Raw genomic sequence first — 8,292 nt, 5'->3', positions numbered from 1 at the left:
ATTACCATCCAGAAAGCCCTACATGCTAATCCCTCTAAGGTGCCTAAAACTAAAGATGTCCAAATCTGAGTTCGTTCTTTCTTTTTCTTTCTTTCGAGGCAGGGTCTCACTCTATCACCCAGTGGCAAGATCATGGCTCTCTGAAGCCTCAACCTCCAGGGTTCAGGTGATCCTCCCACCTCAGCCCCCAGAGTACGTGGACCACAGGCATGTGCCACTGCGCCTGGCTTTTTGTATTTTAGTAGAGATGGGGGTCTCACTATGTTCCCCAGGCTGGTGTGGAACTCCTGTGCTCAAGTGATCCTCCCACCTCGGCCTCCCAAAATGCTGAGTTTACAGGCGTCAGACACCGTACCTAGCCTGAATTCATTGTTTCATCCCCCTTCATTAGTCTTCTAAGGAGTTTCACTGGGGTGTAAAAGAACCCTCTTCAACACACACACACACGACACAACACACATCCCACGCTGGACACAGCTCCATTCCATCCATTCCAATGAATGACACCAACTACTGGTGGCTTCCCAAGCCGGAAGCTTCAAAGTAATCTTTGAATATACTTTTATTTTACTTGAGGTAAATATAAATGTTTTAACTTTTTATTCTGGAAAATTTCCAATGTATACTAAAGTAGACAGAACAATATAATGAACCCTCATATACCTATCGTTCAGTTTCAACAATTATCAACTCACAGCCAATAGTTTATAATGATTTGACAAATGCCTATGATATATGAACTGTGTATCAGGTCCCAAGCCAGGCGCTAGGGATCCAAAGACGAATCAGATTTGACTGCATCTCACCTGGAGGAGATGACATCTGACCTGAGTTGTTGTAAGACGAAGAATTACCCAGAAAAACAAAGTGTCTTCATTCATTCATTCATTTTCTTCCAGCAAATAATTACTATGTGTGAGGTACTGTCCTTGGTGCTAGCAACTGGTCAAGAAACAAGATAGTTCCGTCTCTCATATAGCTTGAAATTTAACAGGGGAAAGAGACATTAAACATGTAATTAGGAATGTGATGAGTATCTTGAAGGAGATGTACAGGGAGCTATGTGAGTGAGTTTAATTTGGCCTGGGAAGTTTAGGAGGCTTTCATAGGAAGTGACAATTCAGTGAGGGAAAGGGATGAAGGGTCAGCCAGGAGAAGAGAAAAGTATTCCAAGTAGCAGAAGTACAGGAAGGTCAGTATGGGTGTTGATATAGTTTGGATATTTGCCCCTGATCAAATCTCATGTTGAATTATAATCCCCAGTGCTGGAGGTGGGGCCTGGTGGGAGGTGTTCGGGTCATAGGGGCAGACCACTCATGGCTTGGTGCTGTCTTCCCCATGATGAGTGAGTTCCTGTGAGATCTGTTATCTAAAAGTGTGTGGCATGTCCGGGCGCGGTGGCTCAGGCCTGTAATCCCAGAACTTTGGGAGGCCAAGGAGGGCGGATCAACTGAGGTCAGGAGTTCGAGACCATCCTGGTCAACATGGTGAAACCCCATCTCTACTAAGAACACAAAAAAATTAGCCAGGCATGGTGGCGGGCATCTGTAGTCCCAGCTACTTGGGAGGCTGAGGCAGGAGAATTACTTTAACCCAGGAGGTGGAGGCTACAGTGAACTGAGATCACACCACTGCACTCCAGTCTGGGCATCTCAAATAAATGAATAGTGTATGGCACCTCTACCCTCACACTTTGTTGCTTCTGATCAGCCCATGTGGGATGCCTGTTCCCACTTTGCTTTCTGCCATGAGTAAAAACTCCCCTGGAAGCCGAGCAGATGCTGGTGCCATGTTTCCTGTATAACCTGCAGAACTGTGAGCTGATTAAACCTCTTTTCTTTATAAATTACCCAGTCTCAGGTATTTCTTTATAGCAACACAAGAACAGCCTAATGCAGGTGTGATAGTGGAGAATGGCGTAAGATGAAATAGGAAGGTGGGAAAGTACCAGATCAAGGAGGGCCTTGTATGCTGGGCTAAGGGTTTGACCTTTATTTTAAGGGCAACGGAAAATCATGGAAGGGTTTGAAGCAGGAGAGGGGCATGTTCACACTCGCATTTTAGAAGATCGCTTTCAGCTCCTGAGGAAGAATAGATAGGAGGAAAGCAAAATTGAAAGAATGTAGACCAGTTAGGAAGCAAGAGACCAGGTTAAAGATGATGGTGGCTTAGACTCTAGTGGTGGGACTAGGGATGGAGAAAATTGCATAGGTTTAATAAATATTCAAGAGGTAGAATTCCCAGAAATCAGTGATCAATTGGTTGATTAGCTATGGAATGGTAGAGAAAAAAATGATATCCAGATTTATTTTTGATAAAATTAAAAAAATCCAGAAGTATCACCCGTTTACAGATAGCATGCCAAAATATTTGTCTTCCCAATCTCATTGAGCAGGAAGGCTGCAGTATTCAGGGAAATCTCTTCAGATAAGAAGGACACAGATTGCATGATGAGGTTGAAGGGAGGAGTCTAATTAGCTAGGGATGCCCATGTGCAGTTCACATGGGCATCTTCTTCCTTACGTATTTGACCCACAGGCAGTCTTACTGAATTCTTGATCTCCTCTGAGGTCTGCAAAGTCTCCTGACCAATGGGGAATCAACCTGTGCCTTTCACCCATCCTTTCTCTACTATAATCTCTTCCCTCTTCTGATGCTTTCTATGGTGTGGGAGCAACCAATGAATAGCCTGTGAGCCACTTCAGATGCTGCATATAGTTCTGACCAATGTGGGTTCCTCTGAGGCAGCAGTTTTGAAAATTATTACTTTGGACCTATCAGGAAAAAATTGAATTATAAGCAAATCCATCTAGAGTCACTTACCAAGAGTAGTGGCTTTATGCTATTTGGTTTGGTAGTCTAGCTAATTAGCATTACGAGACAGTTGGCACCCAAGTCACCTATATGAAAGTATAGAGCTTTCATCTCTATTAAAAGTAAAGACACTTCTGGAATGAAGGCAGCGTTATCCTCCACTATATATAAATACTGCTTTGGTATTGTAATTTTTCTTATGATTGATCTGACACACCTCTTTTCTTCTTGATGGTGGTTTTCATTTGGAACATGTATAAGGAATAAAGTCTTCCCACATACTACATGAAGTGGAATTCCTCAGTCAAATTCAAGACCTGGCAAAAATTTTCTCAATCCAATACCCTTCTTCATCAGAATTATTCTTTTGTTTGTTTGTTATGAAGAGATGGAGGTCTCACTGTGTTGCCCCAGCAGGTCAGGAACTCCTGCACTCAAGCAATCCTCCCACTGTGGTCTCACAAAGTGCTGGGATTACAGGGGTGAGCAACCAAGCCTGGTTAAACAGGACTATTCCAACAACTACCTAGAAGAGTATAGAGTGAGAAGAGAAAAGGACTGAGAACTGAATTCTGGAATGCCAGTGTTTGGGAGCCAGCACTGAAAAAGACAGTCAAAAAGAAACCTGAGAATTAGCAGAAGGGTAAAAGAAGAATCAGGAAAGAGTAATGTCATGGGAGAAATCCAAGAGAGGAAAGACTTTCAAGGGTGAAGAAGTGGTCAACAACATCAAATGCAGAAAATATTTCCAATAAGGTCAAGGCAAAAAAAAAAAAGGTATCCTTTGAATTTGGCAACATGGAGGTTATGAATCCCCATGATTTGATCTGTATTAGCAGAAAATGGAGGCAGAAGCCACAATGCAATGAATTGAGCAAATGGAAAATGAGGAAGTAGAACAAATAAGTGCAGAGCCCCCTTTTGAGAAATTTGGAAGAAAGAATAGACAGTAGTTGCAAAGGGATGTGAGATTCTCCTACATGAATCCTTGAAACAAAAAAAAGATTCAGTTTTTGCAGTGTGGAGGTTCCTCAAAAAACTAAAAATAGAGCTACTATATGATCCAGCAATCCCACTGGTGGGTATATATCCAAAGGAACTGAAATCAGTATGTTGAAGGGATATCTGCATGCTCATGTTTATTGTAACATTATTTACAATATCCAAGACATGGTATCAACTTAAGTGTCCATCAATGGATGAATGGATAAAGAAAATGTGATTATAGACACAATGGAAAAGTGGGGATATCCTGTATTTGTGACAACATGGATAAACTTGGAGGACACTATATTAAATGAAATAATCTAGACACAGAAAGACAAATGCTACATGATCTCATTTATATGTGGAATCTAATGAAGTTGAACTCATAGAAGTAGACAGTAGAATGGTGGTTGCCAGGGTGTGGGGGTGTGGGAGGGGCAGGGGTGGAAGGGAATGGAGAGTTGTTGATTAAAGGGTACAATGTTCCAGGTAGACAGGAGGAATAAGTTTCGAGATCTATTGAACAACAAAAAGGCTAAAGTCAATAGCAATGTATTGTATATTTCAAAATAACAAGAGAATAAATTTCGAATGTCTCACCATAAAATATTGTAGGTAAGTGAGGTGAAGGATATGTTAATTAGCTTAATCATTCCACATTGCATATATATATCAAAACATCACATTGTACCCCATAAATATATATTATGATTTCCAATCAAAAATAGTATTAATAATAAAAAAAGGAAATTGAAAAATAAAATGAAATTTTCTAGTAAAATGAATCTCTCAGGTAAAAGAAAATATTCTGTTTTGTCTTTTAATAAAAAGATAGTAGAGACTTGAACATTGGGTGTAAACTACTAAAAGATATCAGTAGATATGATGAATTTGAAAAAAAAGAAAAAAGATGAGAGATCAGGGGATCCTGGAGGTGATGAGAGAGGGTAGGATCAAGGGCTCACGTAGGAGAATTGGACACCTTACCTTCACAGACTGAAGGGAGAGGGGTGAGCATAGGGGTGCATGTAGGGCAAAAGGTGGGAGTAGCAGAGGTTGAGGTATTTAATACCTAGTGATATCTCTTTTTTTTTTTTTGAGACAGAGTCTCGCTCTTTCGCCAAGGTTGGAGTGCAGTGCACAGCCCTGGTTCACTGCAATCTCTGCCTCCCAGGTTCAAACGATTCTCCTGCCTCAGCCTCCTGAGTAGCTGGGATTACAGGTGCCTGCCAGCACGACTGGCTAATTTTTGTATTTTTAGTAGAGACAGGGTTTCACCATGTTGATCAGGCTGGTCTCAAACTGCTGACCTTGTGATCTGCCCACCTTGGCCTCCCAAAGTGCTGGGATTACAGGCGTGAGCCACCACACCAGGCTGATATCAATACTTTTAAACTCTTTAGCTGAGGAAGAGAAGGAGGGTTGGAAGGGGAACAAGAAAACCTTCACAAGGTAAGTATTATCCCATCATGAACATCTGTTGTTGCCATTATTATCTGCCCAGTAACCCTTCCCCCTTTTACTGGTAATAGCACATCTGTTGTCTTTGGAGACCCATCCCTTCCCCACTCTTTGTCCATGTGGTTCAGATGGGAATCATTGCAGTCCCACAACCCACTTCAGTGGTACATTCCTAACCCAGGATTGGCCTATCTAAGTTAAAGTGATCAATTCAGAGATAGGCACATGACAAAATTTGAGCCAGTGAAAAATCAGATCCAGGAATTTTCGTGGAACTATTCGGCAAGAGGTGCTGATAGAACATAAGCCTGAGGGACAATTTGTCACAAGGAAGGATGAACTTTCCTAAGAATGAAGCTAACTCAAAGAAAGCAAAGCAAGGGATGGAGACAGGTGCCTAACAATATCAATTTAACCTGTAGATTTACCTTTTCCATGAAGTCGAAATCTGCCCATAGATTTTTTTTTAGCTCTTTAAATCAATAAATTCCCTTTTTGCTTACATCACTTTAAGTTGGATTTTTTTTTTTTTTTTTTTTACAGCGTCTCGCCTTGTCGGCCAGGCTGGAATGCAGTGGCGCAATCTAGGCTCACTGCAACCTCTGCCTTCTAGGTTCAACTGATTCTCCTGCTTCAGTCACCCAAGTAGCTGGGATTACAGACGCCTGCACTACACCCAGCTAATTTTTTGTATTTTTAGTAGAGACAGGGTTTCATCATGTTGGCCAGGTTGGTCTCAAACTCCTGACCTCAAGTGATCCACCCGCCTTGGCCTCCCAAGGTACAGGGATTACAGGCATGAGCCACTGCGCCCGGCCTAAGTTGGGTTTTATTACATGCAACCAAGAGTTATAATGCATTTGAATACACATAGCAGATATTGTCTATTGGTGCTCATTCCCATGGAAGATTTTCTATAATCTTCTCTGCATCGCCAGGGCTGGAAATCTGAAAAACACATTTCTCAGACTCCCTTGTCAGCTTGGCTCCAATTAGGTCTGAAGGGAAGGGAAAGGAAAAAGCCCTTCTGTTTCTGGCAATGCCTCTGGCACCATCAGCAGCAGTGGTTCCTGCCTAGCGAAAGTGGAGGTGGTTGCGTAGCATCAGCAATACAAACCCCAATAGCATCAGTAGCTGGTGCAGATTCATGGGCTCCAGCTTCTGGATCTTTGGGTGATAACTTTTCTCCTATTTGCTCTTCTAAATCCAGATTGGTAGTAGCTTCCAGATTTTGGGGTAACTGCTTTCCCTGGTTATGGTCTCCAAACCTTCTTACAACTTTGTAACAAACTCCTTGCATTAAATCTTTCTCTACCTAGATTTTTAGAGTGGTTTCTGTATTCTTATTGAACACTGATTGATACAACATACATTCTTATTTGCATACTCATATATATCACACACACACAAGAAGCTGAGTGGTTAAAGTTCTCAAATTTAAGCAGTAAGTGGCTTGGCTGGGATTGGAGCTCAGACATGTCTGATTCTAAAGTTCTCAAACTTTCTCTGACCTACAGTTGGTTTTTGTTGTTGATTTCTTTTTTTTTTTTTTAATAGCTAGATGAAATAGAGGTTAAAGGAGGAAAAGAAATAAAAGTATTGTCAAGAAAGTTGTTCAAATAATTATAATTGTTTTTAATAGAGACAGTTTTCCTCTGTCACCCGGGCTGGAATGCAGTGATGCAATCGTAGCTCACTGTGGCCTCAAACTCCTGGGTTCAAGTGATCCTCCTGCCTCAGCCTCCTAAGTAGCTGGGACTACAGGCACATACTATCACACCCTGCTAATTATTTTTACTGTTTGTAGAGACCAGAGTCTTGCTTTGTTTCCCAGGCTGGTCTCAAACTCCTGGCCTCAAGTGATCCTCCCAATTTGGTCTCCCAAAGCACTGGGATTAGGCATAAGCCACTGCACCTGGCCCAGATAATCAATGTTGATGTCTAATTTGGGTAGGAGAAAAATAGCTTTTAGGGAATGGAAGACTGTGAGAGTAACAAAGTCAAAGAGCAGGAATGTGGGAGTGAAGTGAGGGAGGCACAAGGATAAGGGGCTGCACTCACAAGAGAGATATTGGAATTTAACAAATCTCTTCAACAGGTGGAGCAATTGTGAGTGATGAATAGGGTTAACGTTGTGGCCGTAGTAATTGGGTAGCTGGTGTGGGGACATCAGTCTGCAAAGCCTTCAGCAACTGAGAGAACACAGGAGGCTTGTAGATGATGGCCATTGGAATAGTAGGGAGAATGATATGGCTTGTATCCAAGAAGCTGAAGGAGAAGGAATTTGACAGCACAAAAAGGGGGAAAATGGTGCAGATGTGCTGATACAGCTTCCCATCTACTGGGGCAGCTACAGGGGAAGAAAGAGGGGCCCTGGGGTACAACCTTTTCTCAAGGCTGGAGGTAAAGACATAGAGATGTTTGTACCCATGGAGTATGTAAAGGACATAGGGAAGCTTGTTAGATATGGAGTATGACTCTGAAAAAGTACCATGGAAAATCAGGGAAGAAGAGGCATGATGATGAGCCGGGAAAAAGGGCCATAGAGCAGTTTGGAAGTGAGGTTCCGCTCTCTCTCACCTTCATATCCAATCCATTGGCAAGTCCTATAGATTGTGTCTTCTAAATATTTTTGATCTGCCCACTACTCTTCACCATTGCCATGTGTCCAGGCCCCATGATCTACCAGATTAGCCATAGCACCAACCTCCACAATGGTCTGCCCATATCTGCTGGGGTCTTTTTTCACCCAGTATCCACTCTGCAGCAATTAGAGATATCTTTCTCAAATGTAACTCTCATCACCTCACCTTCTTCCTTCTTGTCTAAAATCCCTCAGTAGGTCTCTATTGCTCCCAAAATAGACAATATCCACGTTTCCTAGACTGCCATGGAAGGCCTCCTGTGAACTGGCATGTTCCTGCCTCCCTCTTCAGTCTCATCTCACCAGTCCCTCACACATCCCCTGTACTCCAGCCCTGTGGGGCCGGTTGCAGTTTGCACTCCTTGTTGTCCCTTCTCTCCTTTCCT

This window comes from Chlorocebus sabaeus, chromosome 1 (assembly GCF_047675955.1).
Source record: "Chlorocebus sabaeus isolate Y175 chromosome 1, mChlSab1.0.hap1, whole genome shotgun sequence".
Classification (NCBI taxonomy): Eukaryota; Metazoa; Chordata; class Mammalia; order Primates; family Cercopithecidae; genus Chlorocebus; species Chlorocebus sabaeus.
The sequence above is the reverse complement of the archived record's forward strand: the minus strand, read 5'-3'. Positions refer to the sequence as shown.